We start from the raw sequence: 16,801 nt of genomic DNA, 5'->3' as shown, positions 1-16,801 counted from the left end.
AACATGATAATATGCATAGGAAATCTAGAAACATTCTATAATTGAAATTACTAAGTGAACCGCAAGGTCTCTACTTACAAGATGAATATACAAAAATCCTATATACCACCACAAACAATTAGCAAATGAAAGTTTTTAGGTGATAGCATTTATAATATGATTTAAAAAACTGAATACCTAAAAATAAATTTAACAAAATGTGAATGAGACCTGTACACAGAAAACTATATAACATTATTGAGAGAAATTAACAAAAACCTAAGTAAACTGAGGTATATACCATGTACATGGACCCGACATAGATGTTAATTCTTCCCAAATCCATCTATAGACTCAATGATATCTCAATAAAAATCCTAGCATGAATGTGTGTGTGTGTGTGTGTGTGTGTGTGTGTGTGTGTGTGTGTGTGTTGGCAAAATGATTCTAAAATTTTTATGGAAATACAAAGGGCCAAGAACAGTCAAGGCAATGTTAAAAACTGAAGGAAAAAGTTAAAAGACTTGCCTTTCTAGATCATGACATATCAGGCTATAGAAATTAAGACAATGTCATTTTGGCACAAAGATAAATAGAGCAATAGAAGAGCATAGAGACTCCCAAACCTACTCACATCTGTAAGGTGACCAGACTTATGACAAAGGTGATACTACCACATACTAGAAAAAGAGTGGTCTTTTTCCATAAATGATGTACTTTCAATTGGGAACCCAAAAGGTGAAAATCAATTTTGACCCCATACCAGACACAAAATGCTATTCCTAGTAGTTGTAGATTTAAATGTACAATAAAACAGTAGGGCTTCTAGAAGAAAGCATGGGAGAATAACCTTGTAGGTAGAAACAAGCTTAAATGGGACACAAAGAGCAATGTAGTCTAGAGGTAAGAGTGTATATTCCAGACTCAAACCGCTTAAGTTTGAAATCTGATTCTACCCTTGGACAAGTTTTTTGTTTATTTATTTTTTAATTCCAGTATAATTAACATACAGCATTATATTAGTTTCAGGTATACAATATAGTGATCCAACAATTCTATATATTATTCAGTGCTCATCATGATAAGTGTACTCTTAATCCCTTTCACCTATTTTCTCCATCCCCCCACCCACCTCCCCTCTGGTAACCACCAGCTTGTTCTCTATAGTTAAGAGTCTATTTTTTGCTTTGTCTCTTTATTTTCTTTGTTCACTTATTTTGTTTCTTAAGTTCCACATGAATGAAATCATATGGTATTTGTCTTTCTCTGATTGACATATTTCATTTAGCATTATACCCTCTAGATCTACCCATGCTGTTGCAAATGGCAAAATTTCATTCTTTTTACGGCTGAGTAATATTTCGTTATGTGTGTGTGTGTGTGTGTGTATGTAGACATATATATATGTCTATATATATATGTCTATATATATATATGTCTATATATATAGTCTCTCTCTCTCTCTCTCTCTCTCTCTCTCTCTCTCTATATATATATATATATATATATATATATATATATATATATAAAACACACACATACATATACACATACATACCACATTTTCTTTATTCATTCATCTATGGATGGATGCTTGGGCTGCTTCCATATCTTGGCTATTGTAAATAATGCTGCAATAAACATAGGGGTGCATATATCTTTTTTACTTAGTGTTTTCATTTTGAGGGGGCAACTACCCAGTAGTGGAATTACTGGGTCATATGGTAATTCTATTTTTAATTTTTTTTCCATACTGTTTTCCACAGTAGCTGTTCCAGTTTGCATTTCCATCAACAGTGCATAAGGATTCCCCTTTCTCCACATCCTTGCCAACACCTGTTGTTTCTTGTGTTGTTGATTTTAGCCATTCTGACAGGTGTGAGGTGATATCTCATTGTGGTTTTGATTTGCATTTCTCTGATGATTAGTTATGTTGAGCATCTTTTCATGTGTCTGTTGATCATCTGTATGTCTTCCTTGGCGAAATGTCTGTTCATGTCTTTTGCCCATTTTTAATTGAATTGGTTTTTTGGTGTTGAGTTGTAGAAGTTCATTATATGTTTTGGATATTAACCCTTATCAGATATACCATTTGCAAATGTCTTCTCCCATTTGTGGGCTATCTTTCCTTTTAGTGGATGGCTTCCTTTGCTGTACAAAACCTTTTTATTTTGTTGTAGTCCCAATAGTTTAATTTTGGCTTTGTTTCTCTTGCCAAAGGAGACATCTAGAAAAATGTTTCTACAGCTGATGTCAAAAAAATTACTGCCTATGTTTTCTTGTAGGAGTTTTATGGTTTCAGGCCTCACATTTATGTCTTTAATCCACTTTGAGTTTATTTGAGTGTAAGGTATAAGAAAGTCCGGTTTCATTCTTTTGCATGTAGCTGTCCAATTTTCCCAGTACCATTTGTTCAAGAAACTATCCTTTTCCCATTGCATAGTTTTGACTCTTGGGCAAACTTTTAGCCTTTCCGTGCCTTGGTTTCCTCATTTTTAAAATGAGGATAGCAATAGGCAGAAGACTCGTGTGAAGATCAAATACAGTGATACATGTAAATTGCCCTAGAACAGCGCCTGACACATAGCAAGTGCGTAACAAGAGTTACTATTTTTATCCTTTACATGAATACTAAGAGGACCTCCTCTGAGGGGCAGGTACTTGTTTTTATTTTGTGTAGAAACCTTATGTTCAGCACTCTGATACACAACTTCACTTGGAGATAACATTTTGGTGGCACTGCTTCACAATCCACAGGCATTTGCTGAACACCTGCCTGCTGTGTACTAGAATCAGGTTGGGGCAGGAGGAGGAAGGTGGGGAAGATGCTTATGCAGGAAGCAGCTGACACATTTCTTCCCAGTTGCAGAAAGCTTCCCATGTATTGGGGCAGGAAGATATAAGCCTGAGAAACTACTGGAGAATGTGACAGCACATAAATGAGGAAGTGCTCGACTTCACAAAGTAGATTAGGAAACATGACAGCATGTTATTGGTGTTAACTACACATACAGATGTGAATGCAGTGAGGAGTTGGGGGAGGGAGAAATCAGAGTCACAGATGAGGCAGTGACACTGAGTCATGAAAAACAGTCATGAATAGTTGCCCTGGAATACAATCTATAAAAGGTGACAACCCCTAATACTGGCATGATTTGCTCTATTCTATTTGCTTAAGAAACACCCAGACCTGGAATTGCTCAGGCAGGGATTACAGGTTTGGACAAGGGAGCTCTGGCAGGGAGAGGAGAGAGGAAGTCATCCTGGGGACACCCACCCACGGCCCTCTCCCCACTGACATCAGCCCTCTCCCAGGGCACTTTGTCAAATGATAACTCTAAGAAGCCCTTTGTATACTGCTATGGCACTGCTGATCCATTTTCAGCAAATAAAAATGTATGCATCTTCTTCTTCCCACTCCTAGCTTCTTATTTAACCAACTTTGGGGGTGAAACCAAATGCTGCTTCTCGCTACTATCCAGAACCCTCCAAAATAAGATGACTAAATCAAAAAGAAAAGAATTTTGAGTCCACACTCTGGCTAACCTTGGGAACACAACCCCACATTCATTCTTAACTTCTCCCAGGCTTGCCTGCTTGGTATTCTGACCTCTACCTGATTTAAGCAGTTCAAGTATCAGGTTGTGGATTATCCAAGCCCCATCTCTCTCTCCTTCTCTTGTTTTCATTTTTTGCTCTTCACCACTTATTCTAGAATATCCATTAGAGGATAATTGGGGGGGGGGGGAATGGCAGATTGAAATGCAATTAATTAAATGTCAGGGAGAAGGTAGAAAATATCTGAAGTCAGGATTTTTACTTTTTTTAATTAGTATTATATTATATGTGGTTGTCCTTTATCCAGCCTCTCTCTTTCCCCATCTTTCTTTAAGTTTTCCTCCTGCCTATCTTAAACCATGAAGGTCATTTGGGCTCAGATGTTGCTTGGTCCTGGATGAGAATAATGGACTATGCAACATCCCGGTTAGACATGCTTTGTGAGAATTTGTTATTGCAGATAATTTCTTTGATTGCTGAATTCCAGATGTAATGAAAGAAAAGCACATTTGAACCATTATGTTCCTAGACTGTGAGATCTATACGACTAAAACTTCTTTCAAAAGGAGCAAAATCATCTTCTACCCTCCAAACATGTTCTTCCTCTTTTATTCTAAAAATGTCTCCATTGGTAGCACCAGGCCCTCAGTTGCCTAAACTAGACAACTGGGAATCACCCTTAACTTGTCCCTTCCCCCCCCCTTCCACCCCAGCCATTACAAGTCCTGTTACATTCACTTGCTGTTCATTTCTGGGTGTCCCTGCCTCCCCTCCTTCTTTAGAGGACCCACCCACATCCCCCTCACCAGTCTTCACCCAATGGCTGCTATAGTCTGGTACCCTAACCCTTGCCTGTGGTCTCCCCCTCCAATCTGTCTTCTGCACAGAATCATCTATCTCAAATGAGAATATATATTCAATCAACAGCTCGGACAGCCTTAAGGATGAAGGTCAAAGGCCCTAGTGGAGCATGGAAGGGCTCCAGAAAAGCCCCTCTCTCCAGGCTCTTTGCCTACCTTCCCAGATTTGTACTTTCTTTGTAGTTGCCCCTGTGCCCCTTCTGTTTCTCATCTCCACACCTTTCTCACATCAGAAGTCCTCCTTGACCCATTCTCTGCTGTTTGTACCTAAGTCCTTTCAGGTACCCCAGGAACTCCCTTCTCTATGCTAGCTTATAACTACCAGTTTATGTGGCTGTGGCTTCCCACTCTTCAGGGACTGTCTTGCCTCTGCATCACCAACACCTAGCTTGGCACATAGCAGGTACTCAACAAATATTGACTGGATACATTGGATGGATAGGTGCATAGCTAACAGGTATATTTAAATACTTTAGAAGTTAGGTATATAAAACATAACATATGAAAGAATAAAAACAAATATGTTTTTGAAGCTTTTGCATTGCTTTGGATCCAGAGCACAGAACCAGTCCTTTGTTCTTCCCACAAATCAGTGGCATTCGGCCAATGCATTGGATTGCTTTTGCTTCCTGAATAATCAGAGTAAACATCTATTGCATTACTTGTTAAATGCAGGTGCTGAATGCTTTGCCTTTAATCTGCAGAACTATCTTATAAGGTAAGAACTACTGTTACATCTGAGGAAATTGAGGCTTAGTAAAATTAACATGTTAGCTGGTTGATATTGGAAGAACTGGGATTTGGAATCTGACCCCAAAGTTCATGCTCTCCACTACTGTAATTTCTACAGGAGCTAGGGTCAGAAGACCATATATTGGTGAAAAACATGTAGAGTTGAAATTATTCCTGGAAATTCCTTTTCATTAGAAGTCTATACCTCTTTGGCAGGAAGGTCAAGCATGTGTTAAAATTCATAGGCACACGCTCATAATCCAGTTCCTCCAGGAACAAGTCAGGTGCCAGGTCAGTCTTCACTAAAATCTTATACATATTTGACTTGTCTCCTGGATGATCATTGTAGTACTTGATGCCACGGCTTGATGATTTTTTTCTCCCTCAAATCTTCATGATCCCTGCTATACTGAGCAAGGCCATAATTGTGAACCATGTTGGAGATGGACAGCCCATCTCCCAGGAAGCTCAGTATAGCCAGCTCTTGCCCTAGAGTTGAAACTAACAACCACCAGGCATTCAATGAGGATAATGACTTGTGTGTGGAAGCCATGCTGTATGGGAATAAAAACCACTAGAATCACACTCAGCAAGATGAGTTGTTTTCACTGACGGCAAGGAAGAAAATCCAGTTGTGAGGTATAAATTCCTGTAACCCCATACTGTCTTCCTGTGGGACCTTGGGTTGAATGATAGACCAAACTGTCAGCTCTATTTAAATGTGTGCATATTTGAGTTCATGTAAATTAAATACACAGATGGAATGATTCCATTACATCTGGAACCTCCCATTACCCTGAGGGTCAGAGCATCTGATATGGGCAATGATATCCATCTTTTTGAAGTTTATTTATCTATTTTGACAGAGAGCACAACTGGGGGAGGGGCATTGCAGAGCCTAATGTGGGGCTCGAACTCATGAACCATGAGATCATGACCTGAGCCGAGGTCAAATGCTTAACCAGCTGAGCCACCCAGGTGCCCCAATGATATCCACTTTTATTTTGAGATCTCAGTCTAACTGACCTGCAGTTTTTCCTTTCCTCTGGCCTAAATCTCTTAAGCATGCATCTTAAAATGGTCTCTACTTGCCTTATTCTTCTCAGAGGTGGAGAACTGAAACCTCATCCCCAGAGGATCAAAAAAGGTACCTGCAACTCCTAAAATTTACTCGTGCAGTCTGTATTTCTTTCCTTTGCAATCAGATTAAATCAGATCAGATGTTTACAGTTTCCTTGAACCATAGATGATAGATAAGTAGACAGATAGATAGGTGGTAGATAGATAGAGGCAGAACTGAAAGTATGGGCCAATAAATGCTTTTTAAATTCCTTTGAGAAATTTTAAGGAAGACTTCTGTTTTCTCATAGGAAATTATGATTCAAGCCTTTTTTTTTTTTCTGTTTACACCCAATAAACTATGGCCAAACTCTAACTAAAGTTAAAGGAGGTCAAAAACAAAAGGGGTGAATTAGCATAAAGGAATCATCAACTCTCACAGAACACAAAGACTACAATGTAATCTACTCTATGATATTTTGGGGGAGGTAGACATAGTAGCTTAGCAACACATATTTACTTCCTGTTATAAAAAAAAAAAAAATGGGTCCTATAAAGTGAAGAGTTCCTGCATGGTGAATCATATACGCAGCTACAGTATTCCTTACAAAATTATGTGTAGAGCCCTAGGAAATAGAAGAAGGAAAAATGAATGCCAGTAACAGCAACGAGTCCAAAGTTCCTAGCAGAGCCATCCCAGCGCAAATCGAGGTGCTCCTGGTGCTGGTTTTCAATGCCATGGCTCAGCACAGCTCAGGGAGCCTACCCAGTGGCAGAAAGAACTGGCTCCCAGAGGCTCATTTCGTCAGGCCACAGGGCACCAAAGCTAGCAGATAAGCCTCGACCTCCCATCCCACGTACCCTCCAGCTGCATGCTGCATTCTTCAGCCTCCACAGTTTTAAACTCCTGTTTATTTGTTTGCTTTAATTTTGGTAATATGCATTTACATCACATTTACTATCCTAGCCTTTTTTAGTGTGGAGTTCAATAGTGTTCACTACGTTCACAGCGTTGTGCAGCCATCACCACCATCTGTCTGCAGTTGCAGAGCTCTCAAGTTGCAAAACTGAAACCATGACCATAAACGCTCATTCCCCATTCTCTCCCCGCAGCCCCCAGCAACCACCATTCTACTTTCTATGCTATGGATCTGACTTCTCTAGGTACCTCCTAGAAGTAGAACCAGATAGTGTCTGTCCTTTCGTGACTGGCTTATTTCACTTAGCATAATGTCCTCAAGGTTGATCCATGTTGTAGCCTGTGTTGGAATTTCCTTCCTTTTTATGGCTAGTTAATAGTCCACGTGTCATATTGCAGAATATTTGTGTGGAGGAAGGGGTGTAAGAGCCTGCTTAGTAATTTGCCTGCTCCTCTCACCCGCCATGGGAATGATGAACTTGATCCCAGGAATATCACTTTGTGTCTATCACTAATGGGGCCACAGAACATCCAGAAAAAAATCCCCCATCCAATATGTTATGAGACCATGTTAGACTAGGAATTCCAAACTAGGGTCCATAGACCCTTAATGAATCCAGGGATGGACAAGAAGTTTGTGAGCTTCCTGGAACTTGAACCAAAATTGTAGGTCTTTGTTCTTTTTCTGGGTAAAGAGTCCGTAGTTTTCATTTTCTTTTCAAAGGGGTATTTGACCCCCAAATGCTAAGCATCACTGGTCTCAACTGCATTCCATTAAACTGAGAGCTGGAGGAATTGTTATGGTCCCTTCCATCTCGGTGCACAGGTCCACAAGGGTGGTGCGTGGTCTTCTCCAATACCTCCAACAATGGAAACTCTCCACTGTACCCTGAACCCCTGGAGCACCTGCTTGTGCAGCCAGCTGTGCTTGGTCTAATTATTCTTGAGAGTATGTAAGAAATTATTTCTGCAATCACAGGAAAAATTTAATACTCAAAATACTTTCACTAGATTCAATTTCCAACGAATGTGACATGGGAAGTAGAAAAGGCATACAAAGAATGGTCCCTGATCTCAAGGAACATGAACTCAATCATGTGAGAGAGGCAGAGCTTGAACACCACTGGTGAACACTATTCTTGAACTCAGCACCACTCGTGAACAGCACAGAAGCCGGGGGTGCAGTACTGACCTCAATTTGCTAGAGGAAATTTCAGAGAATCACAGTCTGTTCAAAATCATGCTGCCCCAATGGAGGAAACTCCTATCCATGCTACGGTCTAGAAAGAGTCTAGGTTCTGATACAAATAAGCATGTTTTCACTTTCTTCCACAAGTAAAACCACATAACTGATCTCATCATCCTTTAAAATTTGGCCACCAGGAAACTCAGAGTCCTATGGCAGTCTCCACAATGGCAACTCTGGAAATCCAAACGATCGCCACACATTTGTTTTGTTATCCAGCTTTCTCTCTTTCCCCATACTTGACCTTGAATTTGCGTTTTCTGTGGTCTGGATTCTACTTTTAAATATATATTTCTTCCTTTGTGGTGTGTTTTTGCTGTGCACTGGCCCAGCGCTTTGAATGAGATTTGTTGTCTGTGATACAGGCAATAAATAGGAGCTGGGGTAGAACTAAGAGACATGATTGATGTCTGCCATGCTGGCTATTTTCTGCTTCCCTCCAGGTAGACTCCTCACCCTTCACCCTGCTCTTTTTTTTTTTTTTAATGTTTATTTTTAAGAGAGAGAGAGAGACAGAGTGCAAGCAGAGTGGGGACAGAGAGAGAGGGAGACACAGAATCCAAAGCAGGCTCCAGGCCCTGACCTATCAGCACAGAGCCCGACACGGGGCTCGAACTCGTGAACCACGACATCGTGACCTGAGCTGCAGTCGGACACTTAACAGACTGAGCCACCTAGGCGCCCATTCAGCATCTTTCTGCCAGGCTGTGGACTGGCAGTGGCTATGTCTTTTACCAAAGTCCCCCGCTCTTATCCGACAGCCTTCTTCTATGCTCATAGCTGTAGCTTTCTTGGGATTTTAATCACTGGTCCCTCCACTTGCTGCTTCAGTGCTAGGAGTGGTAACAGTTCCTCCTTTCTTCTTCTACTGGCCCCAGGGTGTGCCCCACTCCTCACTGGTTCCTTCGAACACTCCCATATCTATGTGGGTACTGCCCCTGCAATCTCCTCAGTTACTCCATTTGAGTGAGAGCTGGGAAGGTGGCTAACTAGTCTAGCAGAATGAGTTGGGGTTCTTGGCATTTCTCCACACACAGTATGTTCCAGTCACATTGATTTCTGTGTATTTCTGTGAAATCCCCAGCTCCTCCTCACCTCTGGATCTTTATACATTCTTTTTTTTTTTTTAAGTTTATTTATTTATTTCGAGAGAGAGAGGGAAAGTACAGTGTGGGGAGGGGCAAGAGAGAGAAAGAAAGAATCCCAAGCAGACTTTGCACTGTCAGCTCAGAGCCCAATGTGGGGCTTGAACGCACGAACAGAACCATGAGATCATGACCTGAGCCGAAATCAGATGCTTAACCTAAGCCTGAGTCACCCAGGCGCCCCTATATCTTTACATATTCTTTTTCCTCCACCTGAAACCCCCTTGTTCCATCTCAGCCTCCTCGATTCTCTTCTATACACTCATGGGGTCTAGTTGATGTTACCACGCAGACTTATCTACTGAGCCATCATTCTTTGTTTCTGAGTCTGTCCCCTCCACTGAGCTGTAAGGGAAGTCTTGTGCCTGAATATCTATCTGTTGTGTTCTAACAGCTGGTGTTTAACAAAAAATGGCTGAATGGATGAATGAATACAAGAGTGAATACAAGGGTTTGGCTTTTCCATTGTGCAGTGCTGCCTCTGGGCTGCATCTTAGGTACTTGCCTGTCTAGGGGCTAGAGCCCAGAGCTGGCCTGGTGCCGCCTAGAGAAGGCAGGAGGTGGGATGGGCTGTGTCCATGAAGGGCACCCAGGGGGGCGTGGTTGAGAGTGACTGAGGGAAGATAAAAGATGAGGAGGGAAGGGAAGGTCACTGTCGGCACCTTACTGAGACTCTTGGGCTTGACCTTAAAATAACTGAAGTCATGGGGCGCCTGGGTGCCTCAGTCAGTTGAGCGTCCAACTTCAGCTCAGCTGCTCTCTCCGCTGCAAAGTGGGGACAGCAATGGTACCCACTGCCTAAGGTCTTTTGAGTATTGTTTCTACATGTAGAATGACAGCCCCACTACCTGGCACATGATACAAGTTTTACTGGTTTCATTTTATTGCTGTGATTTTATACTTAATTTCTAAAGTAACCCACCACAGGGAAATCAGCTAAGATCATAAACAAAATACAGAAGTTCTACTAAATCTGTCCATCATACTCCATTTAAGAAGGGGGGAAAAATCAGACAGGACTTTAAAATGGTACATCACAAACACCATGGGTACTGTTTTACTTTCTTTTTTTTTTTTAATGTTTATTTTTGAGAGAGTGCAAACAGGGGAGGGGCAGAGAGAGCAGGGCAGAGGATCCGAAGCAGACTCTATGCTGACAGCAGAGAGCCTGATGTGAGACTTGAACTCACGAACCCCAAGATCATGACCTGAGCCAAAGTCAGATGCTCAACTGACTGACCCACCCAGGTGCCCCCTGTTTTATTTTTTTAACAACAAAAGATTATAGGTTTTGAATTCCTACCAGCGTTGGACCTGGGTTCAGCTCTTTTCACACATTATCTTACCTCCTCACAACAAGCCCCAAGTTCAACATAATTTCCCCCACTTTGAAGAAGAAGAAACCAAAGGGAGGCTTATTGGGTTTGCTGAAGGCCCAAAATGACAGAAAAGAGGGTCGGCGCAAAGGTCTGTGCCTGTCTTACAGGGTCACTGTACCTTCTCAAAGTGACATCTCCAGTGTTTCCAACATTATTTAGATGCAGTTGCTATCAAACACGTGAAACTCAACGGCTCTGTCTGTTAGAAAACGCTTGTGTGTTTATGAAAAGGAATTTGCTGGTTGGTGTAAGTGATGAGCTCCGAAATGCCAACCTACAACATCCATTGCCCTGTCCAGAAACGTATTTTAAATTCTTCCCTGAAAGTTGAACATCCGTCACGTTGGCCTCCTTTACCTGCATAAGCCAGGACTCTGCAGCATGTGGGGCACATTTCAGCCCCCCACTGTTGCTGGCATTGGGTGATCAGCTTGCTGGGGGGCCTCGGGGCCCGAGCCTGTCCCCTGGAACATCTCAAAATTCTTGCCTCCATGTGTAATGTTTGGACCATTCCTGACCACCGTCACCGGGCCTGCACCACATCCTTGACACGTCTGCAGATACTCTGGGCGAGGTGGGGTTGAGCGAAAGAAGTAAAGCCCAGAAGCAATTGAGCAGTAATAGTTTCAGCCGTACACAAGTGCTATTTTGGTAGCTTGGCTTGTACCTGACAAACGAGTAGGAATTCTGAGTGGAAACATAGATGTCTATTAGTATGAGAAGTCAAGAGAGGAGTGGGCCCCTCATAATGCCCACTTCGTTCTCAGCCAGAGTAGGCCATGTCCAAACCCAACTGCCACTTTCATTTAGCTTGTCCTTAAAATGCCCTACAGGAAAATAAAAGACTCATTATGATAACACACAATATAAGGCCTACAACATACACCCGTGGACTGTGATTCATAGCAAACCAGAGAGGTCAACAGAGCTGGTATTACTCCGGATGAGGAAACTGAGGCACAGGAGTTAAGTCAATTAGCCAGGGTCATGGAACTAGTGAAATCAAAACTCAAATCCAAGATCTAGTTGGTCTGACCCCAAGTCCAGTGTGTTTTTTCCTTTATCTATCTACTTATCTATCGATCAATAAATATATAAGTAGATAGATGATAGATAGATGGATATAGAGATATAGATATAGATACAGATATTTTGTTAAATTTTTTAAATGTTTACTTATTTTTGATGGAAAGAAAGACAGAGAATGAACAGGAGAGGGGCAGAGAGAGAGGGAGACACAGAATCCGAAGCAGGCTCCAGCCTCTAAGCCGTCAGCACAGAGCCCGACGTGGGGCTTGAATTCACCAACTGCAAGTTCATGACCTGAGCCGAAGTTGGACACTTAACCAGGCCACCAAGGTGCCCCTAGATCTAGATATTTTTGTTACCACAGCCACCAGTGCCAGAAGCAAAGCTTCCCAGAGAAAATTTGGGAAAGTACTAGGACAGGGTGCTAGAGCGAGACAGACTCAAAGACCCCAAGTAGCAACCCTATAAATGGCTGTTTCCATCTGCTTCACTGAGCCTGCCCACCCTGCCTGATGCTGTGGCCTTTGCCTTTTTCTGCTCTGGCAGCCACTGTCCTCGACAGACCCACTGGTGTCAGGGGCCACAGGGCTGCAGGTTGTATTGCCCCAATTCGAGGATGGCTCATCCTCAACACCATAGCTTGGCCACTTCCTGCTCCTGCCCAGCTTCTCACATGAGGAAGCAAATATCTTTTTCCCCAGTTGACCAAAGAACAAACTGAGGCTCAGAGACAGGAATACTGATTGAGCCCAAGGTCACACGGCTGGTTCATGGCATAGCTGGGAACTATGACCCAACAAAGGCAGCTCTTTGCTTATCTCCAGGTATCACATGAGCACACCCCAGGCCCAGTGCAGGGTAAGGGAGGCCTCGAGGCAGCACAGAGGCGTGGTGCACCGACCTGGGAAAGGGGCCCAGCTTTCCTGGCTTCCAGTCTGGGACTCCTGCCAGGGGGACCATGCCACTCTCCCTCAATAAAACAATCTGGAAGTGGACAGCGGATCTCACTAACACCAGGCAGTCAGGTGTAGGGGTATTTTCTAGATGAATATTAGGGGAAAGGGAGAAAAGAAAAAAAAAAAAAAAAGAGTTCGGGTTAATGCAGAGATCTATGGCCCAAAATACCAAAAGGGAAAGTACGGTAATTCACAGAGAGCTTAAAAAGAAAACAAAGGAGGGAAAATTGAAACAAAAGCTATCTCACTGACAATCTGCCATTTCCTTTTTTCCAGTTGCTTTTTTTCCCTCTTGGGAAACTGGCATCTGTCTCTCCCATCACCCAGCACATAACATGTAAAGACAGGGCTTGAATCACTAGGTCTAATGAAGCATTAATAGAATGTGACTGTGGAGCCCAGATATCTTCCATCCCCCGAAGTTCACCAGACTGGCTCAATCCACAGCCAGGCGAGGGGAGTCCCACCTGCTTTGGAAGCAATTTATCGACACTCAGTGATTTACACAAGGCCACAAGTTTCCAAACAGGCCCCTTTCCTGAATTTTATTGCCTGGCTCCATATTGTTTGACTAAAAATAATTTACTTTCCACAATATGCCTTTCACTGAGCTCTCGTTTAGCAACAGCAAGGTTAAAATGAGAGCCGAGAGCTTCGCATAAAACAAACAAATAAATAAATGATCCAAAAAGAAGAAAAATCTACCGTAGGTCATTCACCTTTTTTAAAGTTCGAAAGAGAACGACAAAGTTTTCTTGAACTTGCTAAACTGAGCGAGCACTTGAAAGAGGTCTTGTGACAAGGCAGATGGCTTCCACTCTGCCACCAAATGGATGCGTGATTCTCAGTTTTCCTTCTCAATGGCTGTCGATAAAATGGACACACCCTCAGGCAGCATTGGCTATCACACCAACAGCTGGTGTGGTAGGCAGGATTTCTAAGAATGGCTCCTGAGATTCTTCCCCCTGATGCCAGAACGTGCAAACATGACGAAATATCGTATCATGTTATGTTATGTGGCACAGTTGACCTTAAAAAGGGGAGATTATCCAAGTTAGTCAGCATGGTCACATGGGCCCATAAACTCAGAGAATGTTCTGTAGCTAGAGGCAAAGGGGAAGGTAAAAGGACACAGAGGGACTGATGCCCAAGAGGGACTCGATACACCGTCGCTGGCTTGAAGATGCCGGAGACCATATGAGAAGGAAAGTGGGAGACCCTAGTTGCAGAGAGTGGCTGGGCTGACAGTCAGCAAGGAAACAGGACCTCAGTTCTACAACCATAGGGAACTGGATCCTGCCAACAAACTGAAAGGGCTTAGAAGCAGAATCTTCTGGGGTGCCTGGGTGGCTTAGTCGGTTAAGCATGCGACTTTGACTCGGGTTATGATCTCCTGGTTTGTGAGTTGGAGCCCTACGTCAGGCTCTCAGCTGACAGCTCAAAGCCCGAAGCCTACTTCGGATTCTGTGTCTCCCTCTCTCTCTGCTCCCTCCCCTGCTCACAGTCTGTCTCTCTCTCTTTCTCTCTCTCAAAAATAAAAGTAAACATTAAAGAACATTAAAGAAACATAAAAGTAACATTAAAGAAATAAAGAAGCAGAATCTTCTGCAGAGCCTGCAGGCAGGAGCCCAGCCAGCTGACATCTCGACCTGAGCCAATGAGCAAAGCCCAGTTATAAGGAGCCCACTTACACTCCTGACCTACAGGACTTTGGCATAATAAATAGGTTTTGTTTTAAGCCATTACGTTTGTGTTAAATTGTGACGGCAGCAATAGAAAACCTATGCAGTTGGCACCAAAGAATCATGACAACACCCAAAGATCGGGGTGGAAACAAAGAAAAAGAAAAAAAATCAGGGCAGGACTATGGAAAGGAAAGAGCAAAGATGAGATTTTAGGCTAGGACTCTCTGAACGGCCCCTTACTGCCATTTCAAGTTCTGATCTGGTCAACTCAGATCCTCAGAGGACTAACAGGTAACTAGAGAAGTCTCTTCTGATCCCTAAGAAGAGGGTTTTTTCTTTCCAAACAGTGACTTTTTCTGCTCCTAACCAAGGAGTACCAGATTTTTATCAGCCAGGAAGCTCTGCCAGGTGTTACATGAAGACAGGAAGGGCTGCAGGGAAATGCCCCCACAGCCGGGCCTTTCGGGCAGAGATAGAGTGCCCCGGGCAAAGACAGGAGCCCCCCACCTCCAAAACCCTCTCCCCTGGCTCCCTGTCCCTCCAGCCACTAGCTCCTCTCAGTTTAGTCCACAAATGCTTCCTTTTTCTATCAGCTTTCTTCCTTGTCACAATCTTGGCCAGATTCAATTTATTTTCTTAGAGGCAGTCACAATAGTTACAAAATAAATATTATTTGGGGGAAAGGTCATTATTTTAAGTTTATTTCTTTATTTTGAGAGCAGGGGTGGGGCGGGGGGGAGGGAAAGAGAGAGAAGGAGAAAATCCCAAGCCGGCTCCCGCTGCCAGTGCAGAGCCCCTCGCAGGGCTCGATCCCACCTACCGTCAGATCATGACCTGAACCAAAATCAAGAGTCAGACACCTAAACGACTGAGCCACCGAGGTGCCCCGGAAAAGTCATTTCTGAATTGTACACTCTTCCTATTCAAATCCCATCTTTTCCTTGATGTAGAATCAATCTGAAGTAAAATGAAAGCAAAGGAGGAGGATGGGTGGTTTCAAGAGCCTCATGAAATCTAGAATTTCAGATTCTCTTTCCTATAGTTCATCTAAGGGCTTTTACCTGCTGAGGTCAGCCAAGGACTTACCTTACTCTTCACATTTATTCAAGCTTTCATTTCACTCCAACAAATATTTATTGAGGGTCTCCTACCTGTGCTAAGCCCAGGTACTAATGGGATTCGCTCACAGCATCGAATCTTGGCACAAATAATTCAAACACAATTGCCTGAGTTGGGACTTTGGGAAGAGTATTACAGAGATCTATAGCCTCAGCGTCACTTGCCCCAGGGCAACGGAGGAGTAAAGCCACTAAGAATGCAGGCCACAGGGGATCTCAGCAAACTGCAGAGCACACGTCCCAAGCATTAAAGTCATGGCACCACCACTCACTCCACAAACCCTGCTTGCACCTTTTCTCTATGCGCCACTAGCCTATTGGGCCATAAGAGTAACATCCTCCAGAAGTTCACAAGCTGGTAGTGGGCAGTGCGGCTCCACAAAGGTGGCCTTGGAAAAGGAAAGCTGCCTGTGGGGTGCCTGGGTGGCTCAGTCAGTTAAGTGTCTGACACTTGATTTCGGTTCAGGTCATGATCTCATGGCTCTTGGCTTTGAGCCCCCATATTGGGCTCTGCACTGACAGCATAGAGCCTGCTTGGGATTCTCTCTCTCCCTCTCTCTCTCTCCCTGCCTTCCCCTCCTCCTCTCTCTTTCTCTCTTTTTCTCTCTCAAAATAAATAAACATTAAAAAAAAAAAAACAAAGGGATATTCTCTTTTGAGTAGACTTCACTTGTTTAGAGTAGTTTTAGGTTTTACAGTGGATAACCTTCTAAGTAAGGTAGGGTGTGTATGGTTGCATGTATTTTCAAGTAAGGAAAAGAAGAGTTTTGGCAACAAGCCAGGAAGGCAGTGGCAAGGTAGGAAGACAATAATCCTAAACCGAACTAATATTAAATAAGAGGCCTCAGCAGCACCTTCCATGAGCATATGGCTTCCCTCGTCTTTCACAAGATCATCTCATGTAACGACATGAGGCCGGCAGGAAAGGAGGCTATGAAAATGAAGTGAGGTCAGTGCCCGCTCCGCAGCAGACCTCTGGGAAACCAAGGCTGCTCCTGCCTGCAGTGGAGGATGCTGAGCCCTGCCCTAAGTCACGCAGCAGAAAGGAGCCAAGCCCGCCAGGATCCCAGATCTTCTCTCCCCACACCCACCGCTCTCCTTCAGTCATGCCAGCTCCCACGTCAGTTTCAAGACCC

At 43.3% G+C, this 16,801-nt stretch overlaps 1 long non-coding RNA gene across 3 annotated transcripts in view; it reads right to left on the bottom strand.

Annotated features, from left to right (window-relative positions):
• LOC132665841 (uncharacterized) overlaps window positions 1-16,801 on the bottom strand; it is a 56,842-nt gene that overhangs the window by 36,286 nt on the left and 3,755 nt on the right. The gene's annotated exons all lie outside the window — the stretch shown is intronic.

The sequence above is a fragment of the Panthera onca genome, chromosome D3 (genome assembly GCF_046562875.1).
Source record: "Panthera onca isolate mPanOnc1 chromosome D3, mPanOnc1 haplotype 2, whole genome shotgun sequence".
Taxonomy (NCBI): domain Eukaryota; kingdom Metazoa; phylum Chordata; class Mammalia; order Carnivora; family Felidae; genus Panthera; species Panthera onca.
This window is presented reverse-complemented; position numbering and strand designations above follow the sequence as displayed.